At 34.8% G+C, this 21,232-nt stretch overlaps 1 protein-coding gene across 1 annotated transcript in view; it reads right to left on the bottom strand.

The window, feature by feature from the left end:
- sowah (ankyrin repeat domain family member sosondowah) overlaps window positions 1-21,232 on the bottom strand; it is a 425,153-nt gene that overhangs the window by 362,460 nt on the left and 41,461 nt on the right. The window lies entirely within an intron of this gene.

Raw genomic sequence — 21,232 nt, 5'->3', positions numbered from 1 at the left:
CCAAAAATCACAAATTCGTCTCTCCTGTGAAGTTGTCATTTTGGATTTACCGTAGTTTACCTCTGGTATACAGAATTGCTAGAGTAAGTAATACATTCACATATCATAATTTACATAATTTTAGATGGAGTATGTAGACGTAGATAGTACTTTTGTTATCTGGACAGTGAACCGAGAGCCCATCGCTCCTTTTATAGTATTGGGCAGTCGTTAATGACATACCATATTGTTTGAGAGGTGTTTCCCTTTGGTTGAATCTTGTAAATATGAGTTTAGGTACTTACTTGTAGTGTTGGGTGACAAACTGTTTCCGGTGTGCTAAGGCCAATTATTTCTTCAGGCGACATTTTCCGGAAAAATTAAAACCCACTCAACCCAGAGAACCGAACCAATATAGGGTAGGTAATGCAAATTTAGTGACTGACCAACATTAATAACGTGAACCCAAGTGTTCATTCAGTCAGCTGTCATTAAAACAGGAGTAGAAGGTATATGTTAACGATATCTACAGGTTGATTTAAATTAACGAATGTTTAGCCTATCGTCGGCACAAATTTAAACCATGACCAGCCAGTGCCCATTAGTCAGGGACGTCAATTAATAGTCACAGACAATACCGGGATAGTGTCCGTGGTCCCTAATGTCCGCCGTTCCAACTTAAACCTAAATACAGTCCACTCTCATTTTTATAACGATATCGTTTTCGATAAATTAACGAAAAATGGACATCCAAAGGTTGAGATCCATCACCGAATGTGACGAGACTTGCGCCTGCGCCTAACGATGACTCGGCATTTACCACGCGACCGTTTCTACACATAGGAAGTAGGAACGAAAAGCTCTGGGAGTTTCGTTGTACAGATTATCTTAATATTGACTTAGGAATTAAAATGGGCAGATAATACATGTTGAATAGGAATAATAAATGTATACACATGTATGGACATTTACAAGAGTGTGTGGTGACCGTAGCTTACAGTTTAACAAACATACACGATAACTATTGTATTAATTTTTATAATGGCGTCGCAACATCGATTATGTATATTACATACCCAATTCTTACGATATAAGATCATATGGGCCTCAACCAGTGGCGAAGGGTGACCTTTGGAAAGAGGTAGGCTGTGGAGATCTGATAAAAAGAGCACACTTGTCAGGTATATGTACTTACGAGAAATAAGAAGATATTACTACTAATGATTTTTTTTTCTACGATTTTGTTTTTTTACGAGAAATGGATGTCAGCCACTTGCTCAACCTATTAGGTCCATAACCTGACTCACACACAAATTTAAAAACAATATGTGTACTTGCCAGACCCATGATTCGAAACTGGGACCCACGGCGTGATAGTCCAACGCTTAAGCCGCGCGGCCACCATGGGTGAATAGGAACACACTATTGACAACGACACACTAATTCAATGAAACTTCAAAAAGTCTCTGACGACGTTATATTAAATCTATGCCGACGACATAAAATTGATCGATGAGTTTAAATTACGTATTTCTCAAAACATTTATACACATCAAAAATCATTAGATGAAATGTTTTTTATTTTTAAAAACAATCTATATTTATTAATATTCGATTTTTTTTTTTTTAATAATCTAATTAATAATTATTTTGGACAAGTGCAGTCATTACAACAATATTATGCGCGAAGGTTTTAGGCTCTGCGATAGGAGCCTACTATATTTTATACAATTCGATAGACTGGCTGAGGTTACGTGACGTAAAGTCCATTCGAAAAAAAATCACAATTCCTTCACACATAATCTGACCTTTATTTACGTCAAGACAAATGGCGCACTGTGGTGTGTTTTTTTTTAAACTTTGCAGATTGTTTTGTAATCTATGTAAAACATTCCTACATATACGACATCTCTCGTTGGCAAATAAAATTATTTTTATAGAATATGAAATAATCAAGTGATTATATAAAATTTGGAAGTATTAAATACATATTATGTCAATATGCGATTAAAAAATATTTTTCTTAAGGTAGGCTTTCAATAATCGCCTAGTATGGAGTCCTCGTCATTGGCCTCCACAGAGTGGAGGTTTCCATAAACAGATTTTGTTTTTACGAGAAATGGATGTCAAACTCTTGCTCAACCTATTAGGTCCATACTCTGACTTATACACAAATTCAAAAACAATATGTGTACTTGCCAGACCCTTCAAGGCCAGATCAAGCTATATACCAACGTTAAGAATTAGCTATAGACAGGCCATAAAATGCAAGAAATACGATGCTCGCTCAATGTCCTAAAATATTACTAATAGTGACAAACTTTCACGCATAGCTTTATACAGAAAATGACATATTCCTTGAACACCAGATCCCATATTTGAGTACACTCGAGAATTTTACTTTCGTTTCAGAAATTAACCCAAACCCTTCTTTTGTGTTCCCTGATGAAACCATTAAAAGTACATATCTATAATAATATTCTTTAATTTAAAATATTCATCGTAAGGTGAAATTATTCGTGTCCGGGAATTTGTACGTACGCAGTTCGCCGTATTACACTTCACCGTGAAATGTTGTATCGGAAATATATGGTCGTATATTAAAGACTGTCCAACCTCTTTGTGTCGTATAGTACTGAGATAAAATTCATTTCTAAATAAAACACGGTTCTTGTCGGTTTACACTTTACAGGAAACCAGCGGCAAACAAATTTTGCAAATGGCTGATATACAGGATTATTTGTTAGGTTAGGTTAGGTTAGGATCTAATAAAATTGGACCATTATTGTCTGCAATGCTACACGAACAGTGCGTATTTTTTTTCATCTCGGTGCTATAGAGATGACGATGTAGTATAGGTATTTTCTTTCCGATAATAAAGCTCACGGCGAACTGTGCTACGGTGAAATGTAATGCGTACAAATTACACGAAACCGAAATTATTGTGAAGCGCAATACAATTTTTTCTTCGCTATTATTTATTCGATTGTTGACAATAGGCGTTTTTTGATTTAACGACGGTATAGCCAGAGTTACGCATTAAAGATTGAGCAATCAATTTAAATAGGTGACAGGATTTATTTTGTTTATCATAAACAGGGAACTGTGATCATAAACTATAAATGTTATGTTGAGCAGTTTACTCGGCTTGGTTCTCGGAGTCAGAAATATTCGCCTAATTCGAAGCCTTCGGAAAGAAAACTCCAATAATTTATCAACGGAGAGATTTTATAAATTCCGCTTTTAATGTGATATTTTAGGAATGCTGAATACCATTCTAAGCCTAACGATAAGTTTTGATACCAAGTGGTAAGCATGAGATATAGATGACTGTCAGAGAAGTCGTTGGATCCGCGGGGAGTCCGAAGGACCTCTACGCTCGGGCCCCAAACGAATATTAACAGTCTCTTATAAAAGAAGAAGTAAAAAAATACGATTTATTTACTTAATAAATAAGTATAGCTTAATGAACGATGATAAGCAAAAACAGGGTTGTCAATTTCTGACGGAGGATTTGAAACATACAATATTAATTTCGTATCGACAAAGATTTTAGAGAAAATGTTTTCGATTAAGATTAATCTTAGCCATCTCGCACATCTAAACTCGCCTTGTCTGCCGTGCAGCCATATAAATCAAACCTTTTAGAAACGTTGCACCAATGTTGCATATAAAGACCGCGCACATAGGCGCCTAGCGACAGTCGCGCGTAACCCCTAGGCATAAAGCCCACCAAAAAAGCGCTCGATGCGCTCACTACTGAGTAGGCCCCCTCCCACCCGCGCATTACCCTCCACCTATGTAATAAGGGGCCCAAGAAGCACAAAATAATTATTATTATCAGCGTCTCTCATAACAAAGCAATAAAAATATTATATTATTTCGGGTCTTGTAATTAATATTCACGATGACATTATTCTACCAGCGAAATATCGGACACGCAATAAAATTAAACAATGAGTTCTCTGTTATTAAATAATGGCTTCTCGCCCGTCGATCGACGACGCTTCCAGAGCGTGATTTTGCTCGCCGCGTTCAATGAATGGACTCCTTTGTATTTTCGTTCATTCGTATCGCCGAGAAGCCAAAAAACGATGATTCATGGGGCGGGCGCACATAATGCGTCGTCAAATCCAGTGTGCGCTGGCGTATTTGATTACGTTGTATTTTCGATGATTTACGCGCTACTTGTGAAATTTTGCGCGAGAGCCCCATTTGCTGCGTTAAGTGGGTATTACGCCTTAGAAACATGGATATGTATGGGATGCGGCGATCGGTGAGCTTCGACATCTAAGCAGGTATGACCAATTCGTGGCGTGCGCGTAATCGCAACACTGGCAGCTTCGACTTGCAGCCCGAGACGCGTGCCATTTATTGCTAGCAACACTAGATGTTTCAACTAAAAAGTCTAATTCCACCAATGTGTAGAGTGATGTGAGCTCCAATTGGCAACGTGTTTTGTGAATAACTATGACGTCACACCGACGTATTCGACATGTTGCAGGTGGACGAGTTTAGATGTGCGACTTGGCCTAAAACATATGAACCTACTTATCGCGCTCGGTGATAAAATATCTTTCTTACATAATATAGCTACTTTCCTCCTCCCGCCCCATATCATTGATAGTAGTACTATTTTTATTATCATGCTACATAAATTGATAGGCACTAAAATAGTTGGTAATTATCATGGCCACCAGAAGGGGAGTGCTGGCAGGGCTCTAGCTAGGAGGACCGATCTCAGGGGGAGCCTGGCGATAAGTGAGATAAACACACATCTAATAGTGAAAAATATTAACTTTCCAAAATATGTGCGAAACAATATTTTTTTGATTATTGTGTCGATAGAAAATACACTAAATATCTTTCCTTCGAACATTATTTGGAAAACCCTACCATATAGCGTCACAGTACGAGAGCCCGCCAAAGATCCTGGCCTAGGGACCCGCTTCAGAAGGTGGGGGCTTATATCTACTTCGACTTCTTACTATCTACAAAACTTACTATGTAAGAAAAACACGTATCTATTAATATTATTCATTCTTATTATGATATAAATTGTTGCTTCTGTTCGGTTATGAGGAATACAGCGGAAAACACATTTTGAAAATACCCGATAAACTGGATTATTTGTTAGTTTCGGTTAGTTTGGGTTAGGTTGGGTTAGGTTAAGTTAGGTTTGGTTAGGTTAACCTAACAAAAAACCAGTATACCGGCTATTTTCAAAATGTGTTTGCCGCTGTATTCCTCATAACCAAACAGTACCCTATATGTACGAGTGTAATATATATATATATATATATATATATATATGTCTATATGTAATGTGTATTAAATAATTTTAATGTAATATTGTTACGAACACCGAATGGATACATAATTTGTATAAACATATCGATACCTACCCAACTAATTTATGTGGGGAAACAACTCAAAATTTCAAGGTTTTAAGTTAATAATGCCATTCGATGTAGAACGGTCTTTTATTTATAATTCAACAAAAAAAATACTTCAACGGTTCATAAAATCAAATAACCCTTTGCTGGGATTAATCATTAATTCAATTATAAACGAGAACGTCTAGGTTGATTATTTGTTAAACTGTAAAATTTCATTGTGCATTACTAAGTTCATTTGAAATACATAAAAAATAAACACATTTACCTAAATACTAAGGCTATAAACATTGAAATGAGAATTTATGCAAATTTTCAAACATCATTATCTTAGAATAAGGTATTTAAAGTTGTTTCCCCATAGAAGTTGGGTATCGACATCATGAATTAGAATTAAGTAAAACCCTAAATGACAAAGTAACTAAACTGTCCAACGTAGCCACGTTTAATTTTCAACTGTGAATAGTTGACAACCCTACATACCTACAAGGTATAGTAAACGATAGGGAGAATTAATAATAGTAAATAACGCTATTATTCTCGTGATTTTAACGGTCTGTTTAACGTTAATAAAGATCCTCGACGGCCTTAAATGTAAAAACACGCCTAAAATGAGAGACATAATAATCTCATCGAATATTTTATGTAGCGACATAAATTGGTGAGATAAAACGCTCGGATACCAAGGTGAGAATTAATTAACTATCAAATATTGTAAAACATCTTGCTACAAATGAAGAAATTAAATATTGTATAACATGTCTGAGACGGACATCAGACGGAATGCCACGGGAATGTTGTAATAGATGTCAAACAATCAGTTTTAGGTACAGACTGAACCAGAACACAATGTACAGTTAATAATAAAAAATAAATTGATAACTATGTCATGTTTTCCGTCCAGGGTTTCTTAGGGAAACAACATTACGATTAAAACAGCTATATATTAATAAAAATATAGGTACAAGTCTGTTTACTGGAAGCCAGTCGGGAACAGCGACAATTTTCATAGTTGATTTAGGCAAAATTCATGAATTCAAGAATGATAATCTAACAAATAATCCAGTATATCGGCTATTTTCAAAATTTGTGCAAACAAGCAACAACCAAAAAATATTAATTTAAATTTAAAATCATTTCATTGAAAGGACGATAGATAAACCATTTAAATATAGTTTCAAATTATTTATCTACCAGCAAACAAACTTAAAAAAATATATAAAAGTGGAATAATGGGTACCGCTGAATTCGCTGCAAAACATACGTGTCACGAAAATTGTAGGTACATTCGCCGTGAGATGTTGTATCGGAAACCGATAGCCGTACATTATTGAGATTAAATTCATGTCTACATAATACACATTACAATTAAGTAATAAAACCACCGGAATACAACGGAAAGACAAATGGGTAGCTAAGTAAATTAGAAATAAAATCACATCATAATAATGGTAATTTATATAAAATTCTGGTATGCGTTAGTAACTATCAAGTCGTACCTATCAAATATCTGATAATAATGACGGGATTTATTATCATATATTTGATAGTAATCATTGTCAAATTAATGCTTATTAAATCTAATAAAATTGAAACATTATTGTCTGCAATACTCCATGAACAACGCGTATTTTTTTGATCGCAATGCTATACGGTCACATCTTTCCGATATCACAGCTGACAGTGAATGTGATACGAAAAAATAAAATGCACAAAATTTACATGTAACCACCAATCTGTAGAAACTTGAAATAAATTTGTCCCATTGAATCGCATAGGTACCTACTAGCCAGAGTCGCGAAAAAATGTTTTATATTTACATGAAGGATTTTTTTAAAATATCCTCGTACATGAGAGTCAAGTAGATAGTATTTTAGTTAGGTATGTACTTGTATATTTTTTAAATGTATTTCAAAGCATAACAATATCTTCATAAAATAATTAATCCAATGAAGGAAAATAAAATGTATTAACGGTAGATGGTGACTATGTACCTACGACGTACATTATTTTTACAATTCGTGCACTGTTATTATGCAAACGTTCAGTTTTGAAAATTCTAAAATAAAAATTCCAATTCAAATTAATAAATGAGATAAAAACAATCATTACAAATTACAATTTTAAGACGTTCACAACACACGTAATGAACGAAACTAATGCGATCTTAATAAAAGTATAGGTATCCACCTACATTAGGAATACTGTACGAAATTATACAGTGGCAGTGCATTATTTCACAAAGGGAGGTTGTTATTAAAAACAACTCAAGTTGTAAACGATGGTATTTGACGTATCGCCCTAGTAAAAAAAATATAATAAGACGGTCAAAAATTTCCGACATCATTCGGTGATGTTTTATTTTCTTGTCGGATTAATAATACATTATTTACTTTAATAATATGTACATTACTAGGGGTTCTGTGGCCACTTACGAATACTACTTGTGTGAGTAGATGCCACACGGAAGGCCCATTTCTATTACATATATCGGTGCGTAAATTATGTAAATTGTTCCCAATTTAATATCCCAGGGCCAATAATTTAATGATGCTTCCTATAAACAAATTTATTAAAAGAATCATGATCGTCGATTCGAAGTTGAGATCTAGTAGAATAAAATGACTCGTTTAATCGTTTTTCGGCGAAAAAATTTAAAGAATTTACTAGGTAATAATCGATTGAAAACACGGTAGTTTTTACCATACCATTGGCACGGTCATAGGTCGGATTTAATTTTTGAAAAAATTAAAATAGTAGGTAGCATAGTCATTATCAGCATTGTGATTCTTGATGTTGGCCAAAATGCTATTTGAAATGTCGAAACACTATGTTTAACTTAATCTGATGTAGATACGTAACGTAAGTACATAGTTTAAAAAAACAGTTGGTAATTTCAGTGAGTTTGGCAATCGATTGCTTATTTCCACGACTTCGAGCAGGAGAGCCCTGAACTAAAAACAGGCTGCATCAGGACAATCTTCTTCTACCAGGGCATTGCTGACGGTAAATCTTCTTTTGGAAATTCAAGATGGCCTTACGCGTCGGCTTATAATGTTGTGAGTCCCATATACGAATCCTGGGTCTGGCAAATACATAATATATTGTTTTTCAATTTGTGTTTTGAGTCACACCCAATAGGTTGAGCAAGTGCCTAACATTCATTTTTCGTAAAAACCAAAATCTGTTAATACAAACCTCCACTCTGTGGAAACCTATATGATCCTATTAGATAGGTAAAAGCTTTCTTGTTTTAACTTCTTTGATTACTTATGTTACTCTTTTCACCTTCGACATTACTTCAATGTGTAATTTTATATTTCCAGCTAAGAGCTCAGACACACGATACTGCAGTTAGCGTGAGTCGACGCAGGTCTTACTCGATTCCAAATGCATCCGAATTTTAAAAAAAATCCAATTGGAGATTTTCATCGAATGCATTTAAAATCAAGTAAGACCTGCTTCGACGCACGCCAACTGCATGTAGTGTATCTGAGGCCTAATACGTAGCATGCGTTTGTACATCCATATTTGGCATATTTTATCAATACATGTATGGGTACATGATAGGGATCACATATACTTGTATGCACATACAATTTAAGCACCAGGTACCTAAATATTTAATATAGAAAAAAAAATCGTGAACCCATGAACTAACTCTAACTGTTCTCTTAAAAACGCGCAATGAATATCATGGCATCGTTGGTATTTAATTGGGAACGTGGATGTACCTACCAACTAATCATCAAGTAGGTACCAAGTAAGAATATTGTTTTTTCTACTCTATTATGATGGTAAAGGTGCAATATTATATGCGTTACCAATGACATTAATATGAACGAATCTGGAAAAAAATGACACTCACTTTTTTGTCGGGTCTGTTCTAACGCTATAAATTCCCGATGCTTTTTGTCGGGTCTGCCGAATGGTTCGGTTCGAACGGGTTCGCTCAAATGAGCATTGACACTAGAAACACTGTTCTAACGCCATTACAATAAAGGTGATATTGCTATAAATTCCCGATGCATGATATCGCATAATGGAAATTGCGTGATATCTACCTATACATGTGCGAATGTCGCTTAATTGCTAGCTACTGTACTGGGTGCGTTGTCCATTAATAATGTCATTGTGCGTTACTCACTAAATCCGATATTTTTTTAGGATTTCATTATCATGTGCATTTCTGAAACTGTCCTAAGCCATGTATTTTAGTATTATATTTTTATGGTGATATTTACCTAGGTAGGTACGGTTACTTTTGCCTACCAAAGATGGTTGATTTTTTAATTTCTGAAAATCAATGTTCTTAATAATATGTTGAAATATTTTAGATAGTAGGTACCTACCTACCTAGTACTGGTGAAAAAACCTTTTAGTCACATTTTTTTCAAAGTAGGTAACAGTATAAATATTTAAATGCAAACATGCTTCTATTTATATAGGTAGTTGGATGTTAGATTAAAAAAAGTATGTCTGTATGAGTGTTAGGTTATTGCTAATTGCATATATAGATCGATTACCTACGTCGAAATCGAAGGCTTTTCATGGGTTCACTTGCGAACACCCAGTAAAGGCATATCGGTACCTATGTCATTCGAAATAAATATTTGAAAAAAGTAATAAAAACATATTTGTGGGTAAAAAATATATAATTTTGTTTATGGTTTGTTTTGATTGGGCAACCATTAATTCAGTGCTCCCGAAGAGATTTTTATTGCCCGCGATGGGTAGAAAAGGGTTCGTCAAAAGCATTTGATTTAATTCGATTAAGGAATTCCGTCAAGGACCATCAGTTAAGCATATCAATCATTTTAATAATAACTTCCTTACGTACAAAATGGGGAAGAATGATAAAATTATTAATGTATCGACAAAAATATAAAGCTAGAATCCTAGATACCTATACCTAACCCTTATACAGGCTGACAATTAAATACTAGCACTTACATAGAGATCCAGATAATTCAGTTTTGATCCACATAGGTCATAGAGAAATAAATAAGCGAGTTATTGTTGCAGTTGGTAAGGAGGTCACACTATCTTGTAAGTATATAAAATTATCGTAGTTGTCTACTTTTGGGTAACATGAATAAAATAGAGTTCGTGTTCGGACCATTTGTACATATGCTGTTAGCCGTATCACAGTTCAGTGTTGTATTTGCAATGAGATGTTGTATCGAAAAAAATAAACGGTTTAGAATTTAGATCAAATTTATGTCGAAAATGGGCAGGTAAGTAAATTAGAAATACAATCGTATCGAGGTAGGTATATTATATTTATATAATTCTGAATGAATTAAAGGTAGGTTAATAAGTAGGTGCTCGTGAGTAACAAGTCGTACCTATCAAATCAATGTTTTCATTGAATTTAATAAAATCGCAACATAAGTGTCTGCAAACAAGCGTAACACACGTGCGACTTACTTCACGGTGAAACGGTCCACGAACAATGCGTGATTTTTGTGATCTCAATGCTATATGGCCATCTCTGCGGTAAACTGTGCTGCGTCGAACGACATACATACAAATAACGCCGTCTGTAGTTGAATTTTATATATGTATGTCCGCGCACATATACAGCGCCGACTGGATTCCATATTTAGTTATATTCGGCCAGACGTTATAGTGGGCGCGCGCGGTTACATGTAACCAATCGAGTTGGGATAATTTTCATGATCATTCAACTGCTTTTATGATAAATTAATAAAAAAAAATGTGAACATATGGGACATCATGTATAAAGGAGGGCAATTTGTAAAGTTACCTTATAATAATAATAGAGAATGACCGAGCGTCGGCCGAGGCCCGAACCCCATGCGGTCCCCAGTTACGAGAACTTTGGATGAAGCTCCACCTCAGACTCGGAGATGATGAGAACAGACAAACGTAAACACTCGCCGATGATTCGGTGTTTTATGCGCGCCAAGGGTTGCGCACCAATACCTTGCATAATTTCCAACATTAATACAATTAATTAAATATGAAAAAAATATTGTAATTAAAATCGTGTGACTTATTCGTTTCCATTTGTTCGGTTACAGCGCAAATACAATTGTAAGAATGCTTCAGTTGAATGAACGGTCAGTTAATTTCGTCGTAATTAGATAGGACGCACCAGTGGATAAAGGTTCTAGTCTCGTCAGATATTTTTCCAGAAGTATACGATCTACCCTGTTTAAACTATAATGCTTGATTATAGTTTAAGATTACAAATTATTACAGATAGGTTTACAAATAATTTAATTATAAACTATTTCCCCATGTCAGGCTCACCAGGCACCATTAGCGAAGCAATATATATTTTGTTTTTAAAATTCTACTTCATTTCTTTTACTATAAAATTATTTTTTTGGTTTGTTTTTTTCTCCACTAATTTGTACTGTCCGACAAGAAGATCTAGGCAATAACCGGAAGTCGCTGGTGCAGTGCGATTAACTAAATAGTAGGGGCTTGTTTGTTAGTTCACACTTTTAACACATTGACAAGAAGATCTTGTTCGACAGTACAGGTGCACATTTTATTATAAATGTCATGTTGTGAACGTGTTGAATTAATAATCTGTTATGTGCTCAATGTGTTTTATTTTTAAATAAATAAATAAACTATGGTTACGTGTAAATTGTACGTATTCAGTTCGCCGTATAATAGTTCACCATGAGCGGTCGTATCGGATGGCCGTATAGTATTGAAATCCGTTATTATTCATACTATAAAAAAATACTGTTAAAAAAATATTTATTGTAGAAGACGCATAAACACTAGTTTGAGTAAAAACTATGCCTGTCCTCGTTGTTATATTTTGTGGGATGAAGCACTAAGCAAATATTTAATTTTAATTAATACAATGTATTCCCACTAATACTTGACAGTCAATGCCATTAAAGTACATCACAGTTTTACTTGTAAAAATTACCAATACCTTTATTTAGGATTTAGGTGAAATGTTCCACGAACAACGCGATCTCAATACTAAATGCACAGATGTTTCCGGTACAACAGCTCGCGATGAACTATGATGCATAGGTACGTATAATTTTATGAATACGAACCCAAAAGTGCGTAAAATCCTTGCATGATGATCAAAGTTTCACTTAGGCAATTTTTGCCAATATCTTGACTATTCTAACGTCAATTGATATAATGATATACATATATTATATTATTAGTAACCTAGAGCGTCTAGCGGGAGTGTAGGTATATTTAGGGGTTGTTACGTGTATTTTAAAACTGTATTTACCCCGTTGTCAGTAGGCTTTTATTCAAACAAAGTAATTTACATAAAGCATACATTTTTGTCATGGTAATAGAATACACAGGCAAATGCAGGCGGGGGAAACAACTCCCCGCGGTAAAACCGGTTAGTTACATTTTGAAAATCAATTCGGAGTAGGCGCAATCGAGATGACCGTTAATTTTTGACAGCTGGAGGCCGATTTTTTTTTGTTGCTTTAATTAGGTACGTATATATGCCATTTTTGCGCCAAATTTTAAAGTCTACTCAAAATTATTAAACTTGGCATGTTTGGTTCAAAGGGTTCAAATGATTATACCGACTAAAACAATGCATTGGATTACAAATCTCACCGAAGTATTAGCACATAGCTACATATTTTAGCTTAGTCTGAGATGTTATAATATAATACTTATATTTTATTATTAAAATAAATTATTTCAATGATCGTAGCCCTGTTCGAAGCCGGGGCAGCCGACCCCCCGCCTTCGCGGACCAACCTGTCATGAGCGCTGACCTTTGCCGAGGGAATTTGATATTGACAAGATAAGCGCCCGTAATGTGATGTGTTTGATTTAATAATCAAGATATATATATTTTAAATGATTCTTATTCCGTTTAGCGTGGGCACAATGGGGCGAGGGGATGTTTGTATAACCATTCACCGTGACTCGTGGGATTTTTTTTCATACCTGCGTACATGCTTGTATACAAATTATTACAATGATCTCATTGCAGCGAAGATTTATCGTTCGGCAAACAGCAATACGTCGTAACCCACTAATTTAAAAATTTACAGGACGTACAAAAAATGTGTGGTAGGTAACGTTTGTCACCGCTGCAAATCACAAAACAATAAATTGGATTATTTGTTAGGTTAACCTGACCAAACCTAACCTAACCTAACCTAACCCAGCCTAACCTAACCCAAACTAACCAGTATATCGGGTATTTTCAAAATGCGTTTTCCGCTGTATTCCGTATAACCGAACAGTACCGCGTAAAAAATTGTGAAACATGAACTCTTAATGTAAGAGAAATCCAAAAATTACGGATAGCGCAACGTGGCATGGAAAGGTGCACGTTGCGTATAAAGATCATAAAAGAAAACAATGGATAAGATATAAGTCGCTAATGGCAATGGGTTGGACATATCCCTTTGCAATTGCCGTCATACAGTGTTATCAAAGGGGCACTCAACGCCTGCAGGGACACCCTAAAAACCGCTGGATAAACTCATAAAATTCGGAGGACGTAGCAGCAAAGAACTGAGGACAGAGTAGAGTGGAGGGAGCTAGAGGACGCTTTCATCCAGCAGTGGATTGACAATGATGATGATTATTCAAAATATAATATAAACATGTAATCATCACCATTGTCTTCAAAGAAAGAATAAGTGCCAAGGACTTGGATTTTTTTTTATGAAATTTGATTATTAAGTTAGAAAGTCATCTTAAGCGTGTCAAAGGTACGCCACCAGGAATTATTACGTGACGGAGTAACATTTTTTTTGTGCAAGGTATTTATAGGAAAATGTAACTAATAAAATTTTCCTTCAAATCGCCTCCTGCAATGTTGCAAATTGTCACTGAGGTCTTTTTCGATATTGTATTTTTTTGTTAATTTAAATGTCTGTGGATACTGACAAAATAAATCGACGTGCGAACACCCCGACTATCGCTCTCCGAATGACAACACGGCCGAAATTTCGTTCCGCATACAGTTGAAAATTATTTGCCGTTCCACTTATGTACGCTCTTAAATTGGCTGTAAACTTTATTCATTCAAAATTCTAAAATAAGCATACCTATAATTAATTTGATATTATTAAACATTATTTTTTGTAGTTAACAAAACTGATTCATAAACAATTATTGTGAGTATTAAATTTCTTCTATATCGCAGTAAGTACCTACCTACCTATGTATTAGTTTTTAGAATATACATGTGAATCTGTCTGCACGTCCAATAGTTGTCCGGGTATGATGAGTGACATATTTTTCACATCCGCACAAACAAAAGAAGGTAAATTATCCACCTACATATAATTAGCATAGTAACTGATAGAGCAGTCATTTATTAAAAGAAAAAATATCGATACATGTGGGTCTATTCTATACACAAGGCGGCTATTGATGGTAGTATATCATATTCATATATTGAGGTATTATAATTGTTACAATAACCGTTTAAACTGGCAATACTGTCTATCTCGCTCTCAGTAAAAGTTAACACAGCCAAGAGAAGGGCTATTAAAACATAGCACATTTTGACGGTTTAGATGGTTAATCTATTGTAGCAATTAACCCACTCAATAGATAAATATGATAGACTACCGTCGATAGCCGCCTTGCGTATAGAATAGACACACTGGTAACGGTATCATATCGAAAAACAAGTATCGGTGTCAAATTATGCTTAGCCGCGAAGTAATTAATTCAAAAAAAATGCAAAATCGAAATATCGACACGTCTTTTTGACGGCCCTAGGGTAGGTACTGATAGTAATAAGTACCTAGGTGTAATAATAATAAAAACTACTTAGCACAATGCTAATAATATCAGCCATAAACTCTGACCGTTTCCCAAGACGTCAAATAGCTGCGGCCTCCATGAACTTGAGGTGAAAATAATAGGTATCCTTTGGTATTTAACGAGCTCGTTTTATTGTAACACCATCAGCAATTTTAATATTGATTGATTAAACGAGAAAATCGCCTAGCCATTTATTAGGTGCTCATCCTTTTTTCCATCTGTCTGCAGACAATAGTTTTACTTTATACACAAATGAAAAACTTCACACAATAGTATCACGCAAGCGTAAAACTAAAACAGTTTGCTGATAGTTTAAAATAACATATTATATATACTATATAGCGAAGGGTGGAAGTAGGCTGTTAAGATTCGACATACACAGTGCACACTAAACTTTGTCAGTCTTAATTATTTGCTTTCGTTGAATTAAGAATACAATTTGCAGATGGTATTGGTAAGATTTTTAGCATTCAATTAAACCTTACGAAACGAAGCCATAATAGATAATGGTCAAAAAATAATCGTCTATCTATAAAATATCTAAAATTATGCCATTAAATTATACATAATTTGGGATATTTTAATAGAATAATATTTTTAATATACTATGATTTGGCTTAGGCAAGGCTTGATGAATTTTAAAAAACTAAACAACAGCATGTGTAAATATGTACCTATTCTTAATTCATGGAAAACAATTAAGTACAGGCGGACCTCGACTTACGAACGTTCGACTTTCGCACAATTCGCTATTTCGCACATTTCAAAAAAAACGTTTTTTTTAAACGTCGCGCTGGCCGTGGGGTTAAGACATAATAAGATTTATAAACAAGAGTGAGAAACAGAAAAACTGCAGTGTTGATAGGTACGAACAAAGAGAAATCAAGGACTTATAAACTTCGCACGACGTTCTGATTGCGGTGAATCTTTTTCTTCAATCGGACGTTCGTATGATACAAACAGGTCTACTACTATATTATGTTCAATTTTGAAAAATAAAATAAAAATTAAGGAACACGTTCAAAATTGTGGAAATATATCTTTAAAGGTTGTTTCCAAAAGACACGGCATAGTTATGGATGAAATGGAAAAATATTTGTCATCATGGATCGACGACCAACATCAAAAAGATGTCCCTCTGAATATTTCAATTATTCAAGCGAAGGCTCTTAGTTTGCACAGAGATTGGAAGGCTAAATTAAAAGAAGATTCTAACACAATTTTCAAGCAAGTAACGGTTGGTTTATATTAAATTCACTGAAGAATCGGCTGATTTTCGCGGAGAATTTATTTCCTCATTATCCAAAATTATTGAAGATGGAGAATATTCCTCTAGCCAAATATTTAATGTAGATGACACAGGTTTATTTTGGAAAAAATGCCTAGTCGTACATTCTTATCTAAGGAAGAATCAGTTGCCCCTGGGCATAAACCTTCTAAAAACCGATTGACATTGCTTCTTGGTGGAAACTTGGCTGGTGATTTAAAATTGATGCCAATGTTAATTTATCAACCAGAAAATACCAGGGCATTGAAAGTGAAGGATAAAGAATTGTATCCAGTAATCAAATAAAGATAAAAAAAAAACCTGGGTTTACTGCGTTAATATTAAAAGATTGGTTCACTTTACATTTCGTGCCAGCAGTTAAGCAATATTGTAAAGTTAATAATTTACCACTTAAAATAAGAAAAAGAATAGTGGCAAACAGTTAACTCTTGATAACTTTTTAAGGGAAACATCCGCAAACCCCACTTAAACATGTCTCTTAAACATCTTATATTTACTTGATAAATACATATTTCAAAATACACACAATTTAATTTTTTTTACTTCCCTCTACTTTCGAACATTCAACATTCGCACACCTTTTCAGGAACCAATTATGTGCGAAAGTCGACGTCCTCCTGTACAAATGAAAATTTGTGCACTATTTTGTCGAATCGCCCATAACATGCCAAAACTATTATGGTTTTGTTTATACAAGGTTTAATTGATTTTTAAAAACTAACTAACGCCAACTGTAAATTATTGTAGTATTAGTTCAATGAAAACAAATACGATTGACTGACTGAAGTTTAGTGTGCACTATTTATGTCGGATCTTAACAGCCTACCTCCACCCTTCGCCACTGATAATAAATAACCCATAACGCCCACCATAAATGCCCAAGATGGCCTTGCGGACAATTTATGTATACGCTATATCTGAGTTAGTGTTATTGTTATAATATATAATATGGCGTTTATAATATATTATATTGAATATTCCAAATTGTACAGGGGTGGTATGTGCATTACCTTTGCAATTAGTTATAAGCAAATATTTCGCGTAGTCGATGACACCGCGGCTAGCGTAGGTACGTTTAATACGACAACTCTGAATTAGCACAAGGCGCGGTGACACTATTGTCGCTTGTTGATGTTGATGATCCTTAAGCCCAAGGCAATGCACGTTGTTCGCAGCAGACGGAAGTGGGTGGAGACATTTTCTGGAGGCATCTAAGACCCTTATTCGGACGAAGGTTGTAATGCTGATGATGATAATGAATCACTTAAGGAAACATAATGTTCACAGGTAATTCATGCATGTAGACGTATTTATTATACGTGCAAAACATCTCGTGAATATTCGTCGGAAAAAATAATGTGTGTTTGGTGACCTTTTATTATGATTAACAGGGTTTGTATTGGAGATGTTTTTGCATATATGTTTTTATAAAAGTAGGTTTAATAAGTCCTGATAAGTTTGATGAATGTGGGGTGTGGAACATGGTGTTTTTGAAAAGCAAATACAGGTGTCATTAGCGCGTGGAACCAGAAAAAGAGACAATTGAAAAATGAGTAAATATACAAAGTCAGGGGCACAACACTGAAAACATTCTCCGACCAGGTCACACATCCGTCATCAATATTGTCATGTCTACTGCCACAAAGATGTTATGAATATTTCATCTAATAAATCGATATGTATTAATTGTAGGTATATGTATTTATTTATATAAGAAAAAATATCACCTTTTATATGGTTTTCTAAAATATAAGTAACTACCTACTTGTGAGATTATAACAATACTAACAAAAATTACCAGGTAACATACTACCTACCTGTCATCATTCAACAACTCCTTCCTCTCCCTCATACGTATACGTGTGTTCTGCCTTACATGTTTCAGATGCAATTATTTGTCTGTGAGCTGCTGCATCAGCCTGGCGAAGTCGTTGTATGGTCTTCCGACTTTACCAAGCATGCCATCGCTGAACATGTTCATTTGTTAAGCAGCGAGTGGCGACACTTAGCTGACGGTTCTTCCTCATCTATTATTCAATTTTTTGATTGCTTGTGATTATGTATGTTGCCTACGGTTACAGCACCCTATCCCTATTATGATTATTACCGTTCAATTTCTTGTATAACACAGTAATTTCTTGATAATAACTCGATATGGTATTACCGCACTGTAAGCATCTGTCCAACTATTATGAGTGTCATTTTATTTCTCGCACGACCCGATTAAAATAAGCGATTCCTCTGATTTTTCAAATTTAGAATTTACATTTACAATAGGTATAATATGTATCATTATTTACATTGGAACTCGAAATATCCTATAACGTCTCCGACTACAATTAGTTAACTTTGGTATACAGTGGCGATGGGTCCCTGATAAAGGAAGGTAAGATACGTAGATAACCGGAAAAAAACTGGATATTTACGGGCCTTGAATTTGAATTTTGTTTAATATAGTGGACATTAAATATTATATTTTACTTTTGTATAATACATAGTTTATTAAAAAATGTGATGCCCAATCGGCAAACGAACTTCACTAAAAAATCCACTGCGCGTAAAATAATATATCCGTTACATAATATTATGTGCAAAGGTAGACGTAAATCATGAATCGTTTTATATTAGCAACAGCGCTAAGATCTTGAGGACAAAAAACTTATTTTTAGTCTTTGTTTGCATGTGTTAGTAGAAGATTCGATATACTTGTACACAGTATAATATTATCTATGTGTATGTAAACCCCAATTTCAATACTAGAGAATAGAGACTGATGATTCTCTTGGAAGGTACCTAGTGTATATGCTTCATAACTTGGCACTCCGGTTCTAGGATAACAATGATGTACCTAATTAGTATATTCTAAAAATATATTTTTTACATATTATCGTCTCTGCTCTGGCAGAACACACTAGCTGGAATATACTAGTTTTGAGTAGTTTGACTTTGAAGTTGTTAAAAAGTTTGAAATAATGGTCTATCATGTGAGTTTATTAAGCAATCGTAAAAAGGATGACTTTAAGATAAAGACTGTTTATTTATTAAGAAGGTTTCCAGACGGTAAAGTTTGAAATAAGAAACATTTTGGTACTAACTCAATATGTCATTTTTTCGAATTAGTGTCTTCTGCCAGAACAGTGACGATATTATCTATTTATTTATTACTAGATATATTAATACAAGTGAATATTATTTGATCTAATTTTATTCGAGGCAATCGGGTAAAGAGGCATATCACCATAGTAAAAAGTACAAAAAAGTGTTGTAAAACATATACCTACTCTATGCTTAAAATAATCTAGTAGGTATGAAGTCTTCGCTATTGGTATTGTGTAGTAGGTAGATACCTACAGATAACATTTTTCGAGTATAAGCCCATTATCCAACTTGCTAATATATCCGTGTAGGTATGTGTTTACGCTTTAATAACCATTCAGCGGTAGGTGCGCCGCGGATTAGCGCTGTGAAGATTCAAACTCAGGAAGTCATTGTTGCGCGCAGCTTCCGATCCGGAGGGCGGACGACACGTGCCAGGGCTCTGCCGTCAACTCTCAAAATGTGGCCCGCGAACCCGCGGTATGTATTGGCATTATAATAGGTACCACATTGCATCAATTTTATAAGACGCGTGCGTTTCTCCTGTTTTGGTGTCCTGGATTCGGGGTGGCGTCTTACGATCGCTGTCAAAAACGATAATGTATCGGAAAACGCAAATGACAATGATCAGAAGTTTTAGACTGTAACGATGCAGCTGTAGCATTTCAGATGGAATACAAAACAATACTACTTCATCTTTGCAATTACGGTGTTACGATGATTTATTCTTGTTTCATTATGTTGTGTATTTATTAAAAATATGACTACACCTTATCATCGAGGTTGAATTATAATCGATGCAATGTGGTATTGTGAATATTATCTATCTAAATTCTAAGACATCAACATGGTAACTGGTGACAATAATATTGGTAATCGTCATGTTAGATTAGAATAAAGTAGAGATAAGTGACGTCGCTTTCCCGTGAACAATCCCATCCCCAGACATTCTACGATTTGATAATATGATTTTAGGTATGAACACTAGGTTTTCAGCTATAACCACTGGTGAGATGTTCAACTATCAGTCACTGCGATCTGTCGCACCCAGAATAGTTAGTTACCTATTGTGAGGGCGTGGCAATTAATGGTTTTCACGATAATACATATTGTTGAACATACATAACTTGAAAACACCTCAGATATACCCCTACTAGAAAAAAAAATCGACGCCCGACGGTATTTGAACCTGTTTATCCAATGGTATCGCGCCAATATGCTTCAACCAATTAAGCTACGGACCTCCTACTTAAATACGACAATAATAACTAGTAGCTCCCACATGAAATGCGTCATATATTTTCTAGTAGGTAGATATATAATAGGTATCTGAGGGTGTATGTAGGTATGTCCAATATATAGAATGTTACATTCTCAAATTCTGTGAATTATTCGTTGCATAAAAGAAATGATAATGAATGTGCTAGCCCTATTAATAAATTAATAATTATTATTAATGACATCAGGGGGCAAGAATATTGAAAACTTTAAGAACTTCAAGTGTGTGCTCTTCAGCAGGGAGTAGCCCAAGGGCTGCCTCATTTTCCCAGTCTCTTCATAATAATGTATTTACTATAGCTTCTAAGGCGGAGGACCATGTAGCATTTTTTAGCACAATAGATACTTAATACTTTCAAACAATGTTCAGTCATGGAAGCCGTCGTTTATTTTCATAACAATCTGGCTTTTATCAAATCGGCGA

The sequence above is a fragment of the Rhyacophila brunnea genome, unplaced genomic scaffold, assembly GCF_057557595.1.
Source record: "Rhyacophila brunnea isolate RB1 unplaced genomic scaffold, BYU_Rbru_1.0 scaffold_1, whole genome shotgun sequence".
NCBI classification, from domain to species: Eukaryota; Metazoa; Arthropoda; class Insecta; order Trichoptera; family Rhyacophilidae; genus Rhyacophila; species Rhyacophila brunnea.
This window is presented reverse-complemented; position numbering and strand designations above follow the sequence as displayed.